Here is a 19,445-nt window from a genome sequence, read left to right on the forward strand (position 1 = left end):
TGATCTGAGCCACTGCCACGTATCAGTTAAGCAGTGTGGGCCAAGACATGGACTTTTCCAAGACCTGATCAACTAACTGTCCATAATTGCAACTTCAATAGCGTGAACAGGAGAGCACAGAAACTTTAGCAAAAGGTGCCTGTTAAGGATTGCTAATGACTATCTTATAACTATCTCACAATGGATGATAGTAAGCACCGATCCTGATTAACTAAACTGGTTAACAAGTGTACAGTAGGCACCTACCTCAGGACAATGGATTATATACCAAAAACTCCAGACAGTATGATATCAGTGAATCCAACAGACTTCACCCCATTTAAATGATTTTCTACAAATCTTAAAACTGTTTTACTAAAAAAGCAGTGATGAAACCAGAATGGGTTACAATTCAGCTTGAAAGATGTCTGTATTTTATTTTAGTTTTTTTACTTTGCTCTGCACCTCATTTGCAACAATCATTTTCAATTATATCCCGGTAAAGGTGTCCCCTGGATTCTCTCAGTTCCTTAATTTTTATTAAGGCTGCTTTTTCTCCCTCCATCAGCTGTTCAAATTAGCTGTTTCTTTCTTTCTTTTTTTTTCTTTTTTTTTTCTTACTTGTTTCAAATTAATGACTGCTGCCCCTGCCGGGAATTTAAAATACAGTGTTTAGTGCATGATTAACTCTCAATTTGAGAACTCATTTTTGCGTGTATGAATACATTCCCATCAAGGTGTCATGTCGCAGAAGTTTAACAACAAAATCCCATACATCATTTAACACTGCAAGCCACACAATACAGTCACACTGCTGCATTACAAGCAGGGGATTATTTCACCATCCTGGATTTAGAAGAAGATTGCAGTGCTGACAAGACTCGTCAACACTTGCTTTTCCGAATCTATTATTCTTCCTTGAATTATGTTCTTATGTTTTATGTGCTATTGAGCACACATAGGGCGAGTATGACCACCTTTGCTCTCTGGGAAGAGATTGTTTGGAGGCATGATTCATCTTTTAAATGACCTTTTTGAATGTGCTGTTGGAGCAATAACAATCCACTGTTCTTATTGCTGTCTAGTCTCCTAGAGATATGACAGAACCTTGGTGTTCAGTTAGACAAACTTATCAAAGAAACGATCAAAACATTGCCTTTCAGAGTTCTTTGGCACAGTTGTTTGTGGCTAGCAGGGGGTAGCTGAGTGTAGCTTTCCTATAATTTGAATGCCTGTTCGGAAATTGCACCTAGTTTGACAAACTGTTATTTTGTAGCTGCCATGCTGAGTGTTTAAGATGCCGGCTCTGTTACAAACACACTTTAATGAGTGACTGATAATTGCTAAATTTTTCACACTTCAGTTGACACTTGACTTTATGGTAATGTTTGCATAACTGGCATCAAACAAGGATTTCAGTGATTAACATGTTCACTTTGGCCTTGATGCATTTATCAGACTATGAACCATATGCATTATACACAGCATGATATTCAAACACTTACAGATGATTTTAAATGCAGCTTGCTTAAAATCAAATTTGACTGAATGGTGCAATTAGCTCTGGACACTTTGGAGAAAATAAAAATCTTCCATATCAACCAAGAGTGTCTAATGAAGTCAAGTCAAGCTACTTTAGTACATCTGCATTTCACCTTGGATTATTACCAGGCAGGTAATGATCTCTAATGTGCCACTCCATCTTATTGGATAGATGCATCCTACATGATCATCTGGTCTGTTAAATGCTGGAATTACATGATTTGCTCGTGTGTGTTTGTGCACATTTTTAGAAAATGAATTTAACTCCAATCATTCACTCATTATTTCACAGAAGTTCATTATAATTTGTAAAACTTACTATCTGGGCCATGTTACCAGGTAAAAAAAAATATATAGGTGTGTGCAGGTTCATGTCAACATCGTAGATTTAACACATCTTACTCAGATGAACATGAAACTGAGGCTGATCACCTAAAACTGCGAAGTCAGTCTATCTGCTCCTCTTTAGCTCTTATTTTTTTAGGTATTTTATTTTTGCTAGTGCAGCTGGTGGGTTATGTTTTGCATATGTTGCCATGCTATTCCAGACTCTTCCACTTGCCAGATTAAATTGGGCAGATGACCAGTACATTTCAGATTCAAGCACCAACTCTTAAGGCCTCTTTAGAACCCAGTCAGCTGCCTCAGTTTTGCTTCAACAACGTGCATAGAAATGATGATAAAGTTAACACTTGCTGTGTTATGTTCCTGCTATCATTATAACTAGACTTTAAAGGCTGTGATAATTAATTCAAAGCTTAGGTCAGTAATCGTGTGGTGCTCCTGTAACATCTTCTGACAAATATATGAAAAATAGGCGATAATGGCTTATCCAGGCAAACACAGAAAGATAAGACTGGCAATTTATAGCACGGTTCTGCAGAGGGCCTTTCCTTCATGAAATGAATGCAAGTATGTGATGCCTTTTACATACAGAAGGTCACTGTTGTCACCAAACTACTGGTCTTCAGTCTGGCTCTGAAACTAATCAATGATGTTTGATTGATTAATTATTGGAGCCACCTATAATGCAGAAGTACAAAGTGAGTGTTGGTAAAAGCTTTCCAAATGTAGGCCTTTAGTGATTTTTTGCACCATGGAATACTCTTATGGCCATTTTAAGTCATCTTTCACATCCTATCAACTAAACCCTTGGCCAAGTATCTGGCAAATGTTTGACAAATTAACTGATACTAAAATACAGATTTGTTTTTCCTCTAATTATATCTAAATTGGCAATTGGAATAGTATCCACTGTGAGTATTCCCAGGGCCCCAAATAAAGAAAAGGAACATTCGTACACAGAACCTTTTTCATAAGAAACAGGATTTGCATTTTTGTCTACATCAATGTCAGAACTCCAACAGTAGCAACCAGATGGTTTCTAATGAAGCCATTCAGTATTCAGCTATGAAGCAAATATCATCCTTTTCCCAGACACTGCAGCCCAAAACATGCCACTGAATTGCATGACACTTGGCATCTTTTTTCTCAAACATTTGCAAACACATCAAAGAGGTGAGGATCCCTGAAAGATGCAGCGCAAGACTGGCAGCTATACAATCAACCCTGTGCTTACCAGGAGCCAATCAACGCAACATTAACAGGGACAGCTAAACAACTGACACTTGCCTTAGGCATTTTTACATTTTTACACACACATACACACACACACGACTGTCAAAGCATCTCCCAGAATTCAGATAACTGAGGCATTCACTCTAAATGCGCCTTTATTTCTGTCTCCCTACAGAGAGACGGGGTCTGGTGCGGAGAGAGAAAGCTCTACTTAGAGAAGCTGCAGTCAATGAGTGGACTCTTGTTTCCTGCAGTGCGCGTAAAATTCAGTCTGGCTACACTGGTGCGGCACACACATCAGAGGTATCGGATAGCCTCCAACTCCCACTCTGTTAGAGCAGCCTGTCCATCATTCATAACTCCACCGAGCCGATGTGTGAAACAACACCCAGGGAGAAAAGACCGAAACGCCTTAGAGCCAAATACACTTCTGATAACCCCCAAAAATGACTGTGCGCACTCTTTTACTTTTTCCCCCCCACCTTCTTATGTCCGTTTCTTTCCGCCTAGTGCTCAATTTCACGCGGGGTGAAAACGCAAACGCGCGCACGGTCAAACTCGGCTTAGAAGCGCGTACTCACACGCGCAAGACCCCCAGGCAATTTATTTACCAGGTCTATGAAGCACAGCAGCGTATACGCGGAGGCACAAGCACGCCACCGAGAGTTAAACGCACACATACAAATGGGAACTTAAAATAGGTTAGACAGCGAAAAAAGCCAGACAAACTTATTTTTCTCTTACCTGTCCACGCGCACCCCCTTGAACCCACATGACAGCTGATTAAGGGCGAAAAGAATGCTCGCGTTTGAGTTTTTTCCCCATCCTCTGCTTTTCTGTGTCTCTTTCAATTCCCTTCCTCTACCACTGTCATCCTCTCCAGGGCAAAGCTTCACAGCGCGGCATGCAGAGAGCCGACACTCTCCCTTCCTTCCCGTGTGCGTGTGCGCGTATGTGCGAGCGACCGGACGAGAGCCGAGTCGGTGCGTGTGTGCGCATCTCTCCGCCAATGAATCCTCCAATCGTGCCCGGTTACTGCGGCGGCTCAAGTCGAGGAAGGCGCGGGATTGGTCGGTTTTCAGATCAATCCACGGCTCTGAAACTCGCCTCGCAGCGCCCCCCCCCCCTCTCCCCCCTCCGCTCCCCCACCTCTCTCCATTATCTCCCTCTCTTCCTCTTCTCCTGTCTTTCTCTGTTAACACGTGATTATGTAAGATAGTGATCAGGAAGCGATACGTTATCCCATTCTCATTTTCTTACACACTCACACACACACACACACACACGCACACAGAGCACCAGACACAGCCTACCTTCCTAGAGCGTCCCAGCAGAATACAGAACACAACGAACACTACTTCATGGCAAGAGAAGGGATGTACTTTGAAACTGAAAAAAATGGCAAATTGAAAGTTTAAAGGCTTTAAAAAGTTACTGAGGGTGTTTTACCGTTTTCTAAATATCATTATTATTATGTTCATGTGCAAATCATCTAAAAAAGTTACTTCCATTGAACATTTCATTAATTACACCTTGCTACCACTGGATTGGACCCTTCTTTTGCCTTCAGAAGTGCCTTAGTTATTTGTGGCATATACAGCATTGCAACACCACCACCAGCAGTAGCCTGAATCATTGATACAAGGCAGGATGGAGCCATACTTTCATGTTGTTTACACCGAATTCTGACTGTAGCGTTCGAATGTTACAGCAGAAATTGAAACTTATCAGACATGATGGTGTTTAACAATTTTTCTGTCGTCTAGTCGTAATGAGCCTGGTTGAATTGTGCAGTTTTCTCTGCTTAGCTCACCGGAGTAGCACTTAGTGTGGTCTTCTGCTGCCATAGCCCATCTGTTTCAAGTTGAATGTGTTATGCTGAAGAGCATCTCTGAATGCAGAAGCTGGTTGGATAAAGCATTTATTTGAGCTACTGTTACCTTCCTGTTAGCTCAAAACAGTCTGTGTCTTTCTCCTCAGACCTCTGGTATCAGCAAGGCATTTTCTCCTAGAGGACTGTCACTCACTGGATACTTTGTCTTTTTTGGACCATTCTTTGTAAACCCTAGAGATGGCTGTGTGGGGAAAATCCCAGTAGACCTGCAGATTCTAAAATCCTCAGACCAGCCCATCTGGCATCAACCACCATGCCACATTCAAATTCACTTAAATCACCTTTTCCCCCCATCCTGGTGTTTGGATTGAATTACAGCAGGTCATCATGACTCCATACCATATGATTAGATATTTCCATTAACGAGCACCTGAACAAGTATACCTAATAAAGTGGTTGGTGAGTGTATATGTGTTCTAGTCTGTTTTTCACTTGAAGCTAGAGTTTCATTTTAAAAGCACAAGAGACTCTAAATCAAATTGGTGTTTAGAACAGTGGGAGCAACAGACTAAATATTAAGTTCTCATTTTAAGTGTTTAAAACTCATTCAGTTCCAAATTGCCTTTGTTTTCTTTTACCTTTCCCACACTGAGTTTTCCAGTTGTTAAAATAAAAAATATATTTTTTAAATCAAAAGTTTGTGATTAAGATTCATGAATTCATAGCACATTGCTGTTAGCAATTCTGACTCAAAGCATTGAAATGAATAGTAAACAAAAGCATTAAACCACATAAATGGACAGTAGAAGAAAGTAAATGCTGATGCCCTCGAGGGGGAAAATTATAAACAGCAAGCTACAGTTCAGTCATAAATTACAGCATAACAGAAATTCTTATAGTTAAATCAGACCTCAGTGTAGCTCAGTTGCTCAAGCCCAGACATGATTCATCATCAACATAAAGAAATGAAAAAGCAGAAAAGTAGGCATAAAATGTCAAATATTGTACTGGCCGACAAAAAGACTCACATGAATGTGTGTGTTTAAGTTCAAACTGCTAATTTAGTTGTGATGTATTGGTTGTTTGTCATGTTGAGTTTTGAATGTGATTGTTGTGAAAATGGGATTTCCAGTGTTTTGTATGGCTGACAAAATTATGAAGGTTCAGCCAGCAAATAGCTACCATTGTCAAGATTTCTGTAGCAAATGAGCATGTCTGGCCAGTGCTCATCTTCGGAGGGGGGGGTGTTAAAATTTTCAGAAGCAGTATTTCATCAGCTATGTTATAACTGTGAGTTGCAAATAGTAGGAGAATCATGAGAGAAACTGATTTAAGTTGATATCTTGCCAGAATTCATCAAACAAGGTACACAGGTGATGGCATGCAAGTTGAGTCCCAGTTTAGCATGAGGGATGATGTTTTTACGCATATAGATGTGTAGTACTTTATTATATCAATAAAATGTGAGATTGCACCAGTAACACTAAATTAATGCTTGATTTATAGTGCTGCATTAAATCTACACTGTTGCTCTGGCGTGTCCTATGCCGCAACTGTAACAAGTATGCTTGGAAGTAATATGAGATGTAAACACAGTATATTGATTGACATATGGATAATGTCTTTGTGAAAGAAAACCAAATAGACTGTAATTGTATTTATGTTTCACATTATGCTAATTCAGTACCTTGTATTTTATCAATGTAGACATTTTTTGTTTTGTTTTTTTTGTTTTCATGGCCCTGACTATACATGCATTGACTCACTTGGCTCTGAAGTTGTTTCTTTTCTTTAGCTTATGATATCTTAGCTCAAAATCCAAAATAAACAGTTCAGTTTCACTCGTGCAAAGCTGACACGCCAGCACCAAAATATAAATGCAAACAGCGATGTCGCCCACAATGACAAAGTCTCTACAGGGATTCAACTCAGTGCTAAATTTAAACTTAACAGATTAATAATGCCAAACAACTGGTAGTGATACACTGTAAAGCTTCCATGCAACACAAGACTATAATATATTTTTTTATATTGCAAAACTGTTTCTGTAGGCTACAGTAGACACGGAAAAAACAGGACAAAATTACTCCAACATGGAACATAGCAGTGTACTTTGTTGTCTAAATACTTTCATCAAGGGAGAGGATGCTTAAAGCAGTAGCTTAAAGCCCTGATATTATTGTTGTTATCATTATTATAATAATAATAATAATTATTATTATTACGAACATGCCTGACCAAATAATTGGTCTGCGATTTGGAGGGATAAAAGGTACACTTCTGAGGTTGATCTTTGCCCAGAGAAGTGCTAGCAGGAGGGTCTGTTTCTGATTTTTTTTTTTTTCCTTATAAAAAAATTTTCTGATGGGGGAAAAAAAAACATTTATATGTGATATAATATTTCAAAAGCTTTCAACCCAATCAAACATACTTAGCTTTAAAATGGAGCACTCGTTAAAAACATGTAGCATCCGTTAGATTCTCTGGTTGAGATTTCTGAACCACTAGGAGTTGAGCACTTTCATCCTCCAGAATCTCAATAGTGCCATAAGCGAAGCATGGCTAGCAATTACTTCGGTGAGTTCAGAAGGCTTGAGGGAGTGAGGTCAACATCTAAGCAGTGGTATTCAAGTAAAACAGGGTGAAGATTTATAAAGTTTAATTTGCTTCTCTGGCATTTTCAAAGACAAAAATGTATAGATTTCAAAATTTGAAATTTCTTCTACTAGCTTATTGTTATCTTTTATGTCTCAAAGAAATGAAAACATATATCCCTCCTGGGTTTACTACATACATTAGTTTCTGCTCCAGCATACTGTTGTCTGCAGTGTCTTTAAGCACTCAAAAGTTTTACACATTAACCTCATTGTTACAATTATAAAGACTCCAGGCATAAGGAGTGTGGTTTTCCACATGCATTGACCTAACCCATTATAAATTTGCTGTTTCATATTTCCCATTTGGACAGGGTCTAAATAGTGAAGACACTGTGCAAAAGTCTTGGGCCATCCCTCATGTGTGCATCTTTTGCTAGGAAAACGCTAGGATACAGTAGTTTAATGAAATGTGCAACTACAGTACAATGAGCTTCTTGAAGGACATTCAATACTCTGCTTTTGATGCTGCCTACTTTACCTTTGAGGAGGTCAATCCATGACTGTTACTGTTCAGTTATGTGTTTTTCTATCCATGCTTTTATTACATTGACAGATTGTTTGGGATTGTCATATTGAAAAATTGCTGGCTAAAATCCACCCTCAAGCCATGACAGAACCTTCACCATAGCTGTAGATACTTGCTGTTGTACATCTTTCAACCTCCTCCAAATATATTAACAACATTTGGTCTCTTCACTTCATAAGACCAGTTACCACTGGTTTTCAGTCCAGTTCTTGAGTAATAACTCATTGTTTTCTCACTTTTTCCCTTCTCTAAGAATGGCTTCTTGACAACCATCCTTCCACTGAGACCATTTCTAACAAGGTTTCAGTGAACAGGTTCAATTGAAGGGCCAAAGGATGCATTTCTAAGACCCCGTGTCAGGTCTTTGTTGGATTTTTTTTTTTTAGATATTTCTTAAGGATATGACTTTCTGTTCCTGCTTAAAAGCTGTTTCTAAACCACCTTTTTAGTGCCTATCAAATTGTGTTATCATTGGCATTTTTCATTGATTCAGCTAAAGAAATGGGAACAAATTATGTGATTTTTGTGACACGCTGCTAGCAATAAAGTGCCCTAAAAGCAGTTTAAAACAGGTACTTTGCCAAGTTGTTTTTATGTAGACACAACACTGGTTGATATCTTAAATTATGTAGGTGTGTTTTTAATACTTAACACTGACCTATGAGTCATTTATGAAGCTTATCAAACAAAAACAACATTTATGATAAATTAAGATCCATGAACTGACTCCAGCTGTCCCATGTATTCATACCATCTGAATTTTTAAACTAACTGAATTTTAATTTTTCTGTACAGAATAGATTCCTTTGTGAAAAAAACAGAATGATGTATTGGTCAGTTCTGGCCTTGCTGTGCATATGTAATGTACTGAGCCACTGAATAAAGGTTTATGTTTTATTTTGAATCTGTCCTTGTATTGCTTTACAATGCTCTATGAAATTTGAAGCTGCATCTTCAGCCACATGTGCATCCATAAAGAAAAACTTTCCTACTCAAGTGTCAGCACATCTCATGTCACTGTCAGGCTGTCACAGTGTCTGTCCCTTGGGGCTTTTAGATGTTGTTTGTCTGGCCACAACTTGACCCAAGAATAAATGCACAGACTCACAGCATGAACAAACAGCGTCACAGAATATCCAAAACTTATTTTAATATATTCAACAGCTGGTCAAATATTAATTCTCTAATCCCCAGTACACAAAAGTAAACCACTAAACAATCTTTTAGCCTATTAGTGAAAATGGATTAAATTAGCTAAATGTGTTAGATGTTATTATATGAGTAAATCCATTAATCCTTGGAATTCCAATATTCCAATATAATAACAATAATAATAATAGGTGAGTGAAATGGCAGTATAAATTGATTTAAAGTTAACCATGTAAAATTACACTCTGCCATGTCCTTAATAATTCTTTTATTCTTCTAGCTTGCTGTGCATCCTGTTGGCATCCTCTACTGCAGGTGTTTCTTTCAAGCTTTCTCACTTTGTAGTGTTTGGCTAGCTATCCTGAGTTCTGTCTCTTGACTTTCCATTTAATTTTGAGAGTCACTTTTCTTGTGCATCTTGCTTTAGTTATTTAATATATGTCTTTGTTGCCAGCTGTGTAGCTCCCTAGTATTTTTATGCATTGCCATACACAAGTCTTTGTTCTTTTGTTTATTTTATTTTTGATTTATGTATATGCCATTCATTATTATCATTTTTAATGATGACTTGATGGTGCAGTGATGATATCATTAATAATAATGATGTACTACAACTTTGTCCTGATTTAGCATTTCACTTCAGAAGAAAAATAGGATCTAAATGCAAACAAAAAAAACTAACAGAGGCAGAATACAAGGAACAAAAGTGTTCTTTCATGAACCTGTTGGAGGTAACATTGGTACAATGGGGCAACAAATGAAACATAGCAAATACCCAGCAATTAACAGATGAGTCCAACAAAGAATAATCTAAAATGTAAACAAGAGTGAATCCAATAGGTGACCAAGAACATGGGAAATAAAGCTGAGACAGGTTCACAGCAGCGACACAACTGACAAGAAACACTTGGCACTGTATGGGGAGCTGACAGGAAATGAGCCACAAGTGGAAACGATTAGGGCGAAAGGAAGAAAACAAAGGTAGCAAACCAACCAAAGAGACACCAAATAAATTGAATACTAATATAAAGCATGAGGTGACTTCAGACTAAAACAAAAACAAAACAATGAACACTGACAGGGTGAACTGGAGACAAAGGCAAAAAAGAGCCATTAGACGAACAAGGAAAAACCAAACAGATGAAAAAATCTAAGGGCATTGCAGTTATTCAGTGTAGGAAACACCAGGAAGTCCAGTTGTTTAATGATTACTAGGGCAAACAGCAAACAATATGTCTTGAAATTATACTGATATTCTATAGAACTGTTCTGCTAAAACAACACACAAAATAAGTCTGCTTTTTATCCCGAGTCCATGAGTGCATTCCGCCTCTTAGCTTAACGACAGTCCTTTTTTAGTTTCAAAATACAATCATCTCCTATAACCAGCACTTCTCAGCTTGGCTGCACTGTGTTTCATGGGTTCAGAGGCCAATTACACTGTTTGGAAACTCTTTTTCAGCACGGTGCTCTGCATTATTTGACTTTCACTCTTTCCTTTCTATCAGTCAACCACTCTTTACCGCTCTCTTCTGCACACACACATTCACATCACTCAGCTACCCTTGGGCCAGCTGTTGAGTTCGCCTATGAATCCAGCTATGCTATTGCTCTCTCTGGATCCAAAGGGAAACTTAATGAATAATGAACACAGCGGTGAAATGGGAGAGTGGGGGTGGAGGATGAGTACAGGAGTGGGGGAGAGAGAGGCCCTTCAAGAGCAGGATACGTTGGAGAGATTGAGGGAGGGCAACTTGTTAGTGTTCTGCCATCAATTAGGCCACAGAGGAGACATGAAGAGAATGGAGGCTGATGCATCACGGGGTTCTGTAAACCAGAGTGTGCTTGCTGAGGAGACAGATTAGGCGTCAGAGACGAGGAGGAGAACAGCAAGATGAGAGTCAGAAGGAAGTGGACATGGAGAGACAGGGGTCTCGAAGGCATCGGTTCCTCAGCACACTGCCTCCAGCTTCATCTATCATCCAAGCCTAGTTCTTCCTGCCAAGACAACTGTGTTTCTGGTCTGGATCCAGAGTTGGCATACAGCTTCAAAAACATTCTAAAATGGATGTGCTCAGTATATTAAACAAAGTAATGACTCTCCTTGAAACGGCAGGCAGGTGTTTTTAGTCTTAGCACTTAAAACAAAAAAAAAAACCCTCTCACACTTCATGAGGATCTGACTTTTCCATTACTGCCAGATGTTCAGGCTGTATTTTACACTTTCACAGGCATTTGTGCAGTACAAGTAGCTGGTTTAAATCATAATCCTGGTGTTACTTTTGGTCCTTCATATGTCGTCCTAAATTATTGCTGTTTGTGTTTCTAAAAAAATTAGAGCATGCAGCTTTCTGGTTTTAGTTAGTTGCAAAATATCATCCCAATTATTTTAAGTTTAAGAATTGTATTTATATCCACTGGCAATGCTTTGCTGCAATATCAGTACAGGTAGTCAGGGCTGTCTCCTACAGATTAAATATTAATACACAACTAATTTTAAAAGCCTTTGTTGACTCTGCCGTGTAATATATGCATCACTTGTAGACGTTATAGCTGATTTTTCTGGATTAGGTTTAGAAGAGAATCGTTTGTAATGTTATATCAGGCAGACCACATTGTTGACATCAGCTAGTCTGAGTGCCAAGCCACAATTCCTTGTGTCCAATTGGCAAATTCCAAATAGTGTGAGATATTTAAGTTGCTTTGGTCACTTTACAGTTGCTGCACATATGCAAACCTCTTTGCAACCCACCTCCATCCAATCTCCTCCTTTTACTTAATTACTGTGTCACTTTTGTCACTGATGTCTGCTCTGTTCTGTACAAAACCTCTGACTTTCAACTCATGTGTCTGGCAAACACAAAATCATGCTCCTGAGATTTTGTATTGTTAGTCTTGTGTTTTGGTTTGACTTTAAGTTTGGTTACTTTCCTTGTGCCTCTAGTTTTCCTGCCTCATGTTTTCCCCAGTCTTTGTCGTCATCTTTAGTGTTAAATGCCATGTCTCTGTGTCAGTTGGGGTTACTTCTTGTTTTACTTTGAATGTTTGGGTAAGGTGAAATACTCAGAAATATTGCTTCCTATCTCCTTTTCCTAATTGATTTTCCTAGACCTTGGTGGAAACCATCATGATGTCGAGGAAAGTTGCAAAGGAGAATTGATAAACACTTAGGAAAAGAGAATGGTTAATGCACTTACACTAGACTCTGTAACAATGTGACAGCTGATATCTGCTGTTTTGAAACTACAATATCAAGCAGATGCAGTTAAAATGCACCGCTTAGTTCACCTCTAACCCTTACTGTGAAAAACAATAAATGTTTCATGTATTTTCCTGCTGGAGACTATAATTCCTTATGAGTGTAACTCCTTTCCTGCTCCTTTTTTATGATTTTTTTCAGAATGAGGTAATATTCTGTCCATTAATACTGATCCAGATTGAAGCTAAACCCAAAGTAAAAAATGAATTCATGATCATACAAAAAGCTGACAATGCAAAAATTGTCTCTCATTGCATTTTGATCATTGACTATACCTCACAATCTGGAATAAGGGAGTTTATATCCAGTTTATACTGAATTTAGGAGGCTACGGACATGCAACCAGTACTTATAGTTAACATTTATATGGTCTGCAGCACTTTGTCAGTATTGTTGATCGTTTCCATGAATGGTCGAATGTTGCATCGCTATGAATAGTGTGACAGAATTACTACTTCTCTACTCTTCAGTCATAAAGGAGGCCAGGATTCCAGTTCACTTGAAAGTATTGTAAAATCTTTGGTGTCATAAGTGAGATGAGGACATGTTATTCTGGCAGACTGATATAAAGCAATCCATACATTCTGGTTTCTCAGAAACTCCAGTCACTGGTTACTGTCCATAAAGTTATAATTGCTTGTGGTAACCAGCACTTAAATTATAGCTGATTAATTATTTTCTCCCTCTAAACTCCACTTTAAGCTATTAGGTGACAACGTCCTGATTCTATTTAAGACTGCATGTGTTTAAGGGATCAAATGTTTATTATGACATAAAATACACCAGGTTCAAGTTTAAAAAAAGTGTATGAAGTTCACAATATGGTAAAATGTAAAGTTTCATCAAAGAGTAGCAAATAGCCAGTAAACCTGTATGAAGGTGACAAGAAGTGAATGATTTCAACGATGGTTCAATAATGAAGGCCTAAATAACTTCCTTGAAATTATGAGTATGAAACTGTAAACACGAATGCTTCTTCCTTATGACAAGCTACACATTGCTTCAGAGGTTACTTGGGTATCGATCTGCAGGGCCATTTCTCTGCATGATGTCTATTTCCCTGACGGGTTTTTAATGACGTGTCAGTAAATCATTTTGCCAGGGGGGCTAAACGGGGAAGAGCTTTTAACGATACTCTGAGATTACAGTGTGCTCCTTGGACAAGTTTGTAAGCGATTAACTTGTGAGGACGTTGTGTTGTACAAGATAGCCAGTTTATTTATTTATTTCTTTATTTTAATTGTGAACGGTTCTGTGGACACTTCATATATAAGAGATATTTGGTCAATTAATCACAGCTAAGCAGAACTGAGGGATTATGCACTTGAGTGAATCTCATTTCAAGCTGCTGGTTTGGGCGGGTGTGTGCACTGGAACTGTTGTGGACACAGACAAATGGCAGAGGCAGCCGGCTATACTGAAGCTGGGAGACACATATCAGCAGAGTAGGACTGGGAATTTGTTTTCCTTGCACAGCACATTTAATTTATATGTTGCTGACGAGCATCAAGGTTACACACTGCCCTAACATTTAAAATACATGTACCACTTTTCCCTCTGTGGAGAATACTTGGAGTACTGTTACACATGAGCACTTAACCAGCTAAAACAAATTGCTGCTCAGGAATCAAACAAATCGCTGTTTTTTCCGCCGACTATGGAAACATTGTTTCCTCATTAGAATGCATCAAACGTCTTGCTGAAGAGCACGCTGCCTCTAAAGGGCTGCAACACTACAGTATCTCATGCACAATGGTTTGTGAATATCTGAGTGTCTACAGTTAATGTTTTAGAAAATCTGCTGAGTAGCTAAAAGATTTAGAGAACTTTTAAAAGAATACATGATATTAGTTGAAATTATTACATTAAAATATGCTTTTGGAAAATGGTATAACTAAGTTTTGAAGGGCCTTTGAAAGTAGCCTGATTTTATAAATTTGCCTAATTACAGAAACACAATGGATTTGAAATAATAACAGTGAAAATGTGATTAAAATGTAGACTTTTAGCTCTGTTTTTAGGCTTAGTTGCAAATGTCATTGACGTCCAAAGGCTGTTGGAGAAATGACTGAGCGGAAGTTAAATTGCTAAATTATATGATCTTGTTTCCTTATTCTTTTATGAGACACTAAGAAGACTCCAAGCGTTGGATTTGCATTACAAGATGCACAAGATAGGAAGTCTAAGTGGCCGTCACTGCCTGTAACTTTAACAAAAGCCTACGACAGAGATAGAAGAAGCTTTACGAGTGACAAAATACGTCCTCCACCTCAGCAAGGTGGTCACTGATAATAACCCACTAATCGTGACTGGGTTTCCATGGTAAAGGTGCATCCCTTTACAATGACTTCTGATTTATACACAAATAAACAAACAAATAAAGAACGACAAAAAGGAAAATAGTGGTGCAAATGAAGGTAGATCATATTTCACATCCCTATGACTGTCAGAAGATGTTTTCATATCCCAAAGTTTTTGCAACATGAACACATTCCAAATGAGCACATATTTCTTTAAAAAACTCAAACCAAACAAAACAGTTTGAGCATTTGATGTGCTGTCTTTGTGCCATGATGGATTACACATAGGGTGTAAATGATTTTAAAACTGCACTTGATGTGTCACAGATTTTTCGGGAAGTTTAAGCATCTAGCCTAGACACTCATTGGAAACACTTCGTACCCTCAAGTCACATCTTTCTTGAATTATCAGCTGTAAAGGGAAACTGTAATAACTGTAACATCTGACAAACAGCAAACATTACATCTGAAAAGAAAAGCATCAACCCTATAACAGAACAAAGTCATCAACTTTCAAACCTATTGTTTGTACTTTTGAGTGACATCATGTAGCTGAGCTCCATTTTTGTAAATGATGACTAAACTCAAGAAATTATGTTTCTGAAAAGAGACACTGGCAAGGCTTATAAATCCTAGTGGGAGAGTTTATAAAATATTTAAATGGAAAAGAAAAAAAGGAACTTTGATTAGTGATGTCATGTCAGAATGCTTGTCTTTCTCTGTGTAATCAGGATAAATACTTTAAATTAGTGGCTAATTGTATATGTCAACAAATATATTCAAAACACTCAGTTGCAAAATATTCTATTTTCCATTAGTTACTATTAATGCAGCAACTAAACATTTTTCTATACCTAATGTTAGGATTTTTTTTTAGGATGCAAGGTTGGAAAATGCACTGTAATTTGCAAGAAAGTAGGAAAATTCTGCATTTCCTTCAACTTAGTATTTCAGCTATTTTGGTTCCAACTTTGGCGCCTGAGAAAGAACTTTGATGGGTGAAAAAATGACAATAAACCAGTTAAAGCTGAGAACTTTGTCAGTTCAAAGGAAGAATATAACTAAAGGAAATTAGTCTAGTCTGCAGTCCTATAGGACTATATTACACACTTTTAAAATGTAAGATTCCTAAAATCCACTTGAGTTTGGGCATTATACAAGCAATATTTTAGCAAATACAAATTGCCATTGAGAGAGTATAACCAAAACACCCAAAACAGAAAAGAGAAAGATAAACTGTTGGTTTGTAGTGACCCCGCTAATATCAGGTATGAGTCAAGTCCCAGCTGTCATATCTTAAAGCTTAACTGGGGGCTCCAAGGTAACCTGTTGAAAAATAGTAGATATTCCTGTAATCCTGCTTTTTGTCCTCTGTTCAGTTATTCAGCTGTGAGGGAGGTACAGCATGCCAGATCTATCAAACCCAACTGTTTTCTAAAATATCTATATAGTTAATGTTTGAACAGGAGAGACCAGGAACTGAATCTCACATAATGATATTTTCAATTTTTCTGTTTATAGCTTTTAAGTTACTGTAAGGTTAAGATTAAGATATGTACTAATATACATCACTTTTACAATAATAAATTGATTTTAAAATCTTACATATAAATTGCTACAGCTATTCAAAACAAGTAGATGATACGTCTATATTGAAAGAATACTGGTCTATCTAACTGTAGGCCACCCTCTCACACAACTGATCGTCATGTCTTTTGGGAAGACGAATCAGATCTTGCTATTAAGCTGCAGATAGCCAAGCTTTATGCAAAAAAAAAAAAAAGGTTGTGCATCTTCTTCAGGTGTCCACCTTCTTTAGTGTCTTGACAATCCCATCTGTAAAAGTTACAATTGAGACTGGAAATCATGTGGAAATTAAGTAGCATTTTTTAACTTTCACCTTGTGGTAATTAATTCCGCTGTTATTGAGTGAAATTTTATTCTGCTTTAAAGGTGTCTCATTGTTTTGAAGTGTGAAAACTTTTCTCTTCCATTTTTAAATGGCAGTGCTGGTGCCGTATGGTGCGGTTTACACCATCAGATACTGTATGTGTGATTGTGAAGCGTGTTTCTATGCCATTGTAGGTGGGTGCCTTTCTTTCTTGCAGTCACACTTACATGAGACTGAATTTTATGTGTGTAGAATATAAAATTATATCAGTAATTCAAAAACCATAGATTATTTGGAGGTTAATGTTGGAAACCCTCCACAGCTGTGTGTCCTGCCTCTTACTAACCCAATGATCTCTGTCCTCCCATGCACAGAGACCTTAGCTATAGAGCCAGTGTAACCAATCAGGACTCACTCAAAGACTTTTAGTTCACACTGAGGCACTCAGCATAATTAAAGTTGTAGAGCATAGTTCTTAATTTAATAACTTATGAGACAACTTTTATTTTATATATAGTTACATTTAATATATATGCAGTTATATTTTGTCATGTATTTGTATTTATCATACTTTTTGTACATTTTCAGAAGCTCAGTCTATTGTAATAAGGATTCAGTGAAAATATATAATACATAAGTAGGTATTCTTTCTACTGGAAAACAAAACTTCACCCCAGTCTGAGTTCCAGAGCACTATGGAGTAGGTTATCATCAGCAAGGATGTCTCTGTAGATTGCTGCATCTATCGGTCCCTTGACAATGACTAGTCTTTCAGTTCCTGCAGCTGAAAACCATTCCCACAACATGATGCTGCCACCACCATGCTTCACTACAGGGGTGGTGTTGTTCATTTCCTGGTTTCCTCCAGCATAACCTGAGTCCAGTTGCCTCTAGTCAAACTTTGCCTTTTACAACATGCCTGATTAGCAAAATCCTGCAAAAATTGTTGTCCTTCTGGAAGATTCTGCGCTCTATAAAGAGCAATGCTGGAGCTCTGTCAGAGGGACCATCTGGTTCTTGGTCATCTCCCTGATTAAATGTTTTCTACCCCAATCACTCAGATTGGCTGGGGTGCCAGCTATAGGAAGAGTCCTGGCGTTTCCAAATTTCTTCGATGTATTATGTGGACCTTCAGTGCTGCGTTATATACGTTATATAAACAGGCATGTGTCTATGTGTTAGCCCTGCGACAGACTGGCGACCTGTCCAGGGTGTACTCTGCCTCTTGCAATCTGATGACATACTGTTTACAACTAAGTAGGATATGTATGTACCTGAATCTTTTGAAATGCTGTGAGTTTTTTTTATTCCATTCAAATACACATAAGGAACATAGCTGAGCTGTTGCAATGTTCGTACAGAGAAGCTGGACAATCGCTTTCCTTGGAAGCCACAGGCTTAACATACACCACTGATTCACTTTATGCCACTTAATTAATCCTTTAATTCAATAAAGACAAATCATACGTATTTTGTCTTATCTGACAGCTGCAAATAAAAATAAAGCGATGCTCTAAATTTCAATACTATCAGTGATGGCATATTTGTTTATTATTGTCATTTGTCTGCTGCTTGTGACTCCCTTTACCCTTTGAATCATTGATGTGATCAATACTGCATCTGAGTACTGCAGCTGTGGATGAAATCCAAGTCGGAACGTTAATATCAGGTCAGGCACAGTGACCACAAGGCATTGAATCATCTGTCCTAATAGCTGGATGAGAGACTGCATGGCGAATAATAGTTAACAGCAAATGCATTAAGAGCAATGCACCAGAAGAGGCTGAAAACATGGATTCATTTCATCTTTTGGTTTGACAAACCTCATGGGACGGGTAATAATAGTACATATCTATGACTACATGACTCCACGTTGTGAAAATGAAATGAAAGGTGACTCCAAGGGGTACATCACTGTATTGAATAGCTCCTTAATATAGCCTGCCTTGTACTTTTCGTGATGATATGGGTTCTGTTCCCTTAACAAATACCAGCATCAGTTTACTGCTACCCAGTAAGCAAGGTTGAAAAGAGGATTTTGGGACAAATAAGCAATCAACAACGACTTGCTCATTAGGTTGAGAAGATTGTGTGAGAGGATTGATATGAGACACCATGAACTCTCCCCTATTGATGCAATGAGTGTGAAGGTGACTGATTTGTAAACCAGAATTGCTTTAACAAAGTTCTGCCAAGGTTGTACTCTGAACCTGGAAAATTGAGCTATATGTCATTTGAATAACACTTGTGTAAGTGTGGGAGAAACGGATGTCAGCATAGTTCAGATGAACTTGATCATTTAAAGGCATTAATAAGAGTAGTTTCTGAAAATGTTTAACCATGTTCTTGTTTAACAAGGTATTGGTATTATTATTATTTTTTAAATAAGAGAATATATATATATTCTTTTAAACATGTTTCATTACAATGAGTCACATTCTGTCTGAATTCTGTCACGTTGTTATTCAATTTCTGTTTTTATTGCTGTTTTATTTTTCTTTTGCAGAATTTTCCTATTTGCTGGTGTTTTCTTAAGCTGCAGTCCATCATAGTATTGCCTTTACTTTGTGATTTTGTTTGAACAGTTCAAAAACTGAACAAATAACAACTGATCAAATTGAGATAAAAACAACAACAACAACAACAACTTCAATTTATAGTCCGACCATCTGTATTGCCAGTCTTCTGTCTGCAAAATGTTCATGGTATGAATTGTGTGCAATATCCCTA

At 37.8% G+C, this 19,445-nt stretch overlaps 1 protein-coding gene across 1 annotated transcript in view; it reads right to left on the reverse strand.

Moving 5' to 3' along the window:
* The window catches only part of LOC120741228 (cadherin-18-like), a 180,656-nt gene that overhangs the window by 89,823 nt on the left and 71,388 nt on the right, over positions 1–19,445 (reverse strand).

The sequence above is a fragment of the Simochromis diagramma genome, unplaced genomic scaffold (genome assembly GCF_900408965.1).
Source record: "Simochromis diagramma unplaced genomic scaffold, fSimDia1.1 OVJJ01000602.1, whole genome shotgun sequence".
Lineage (NCBI taxonomy): Eukaryota > Metazoa > Chordata > Actinopteri > Cichliformes > Cichlidae > Simochromis > Simochromis diagramma.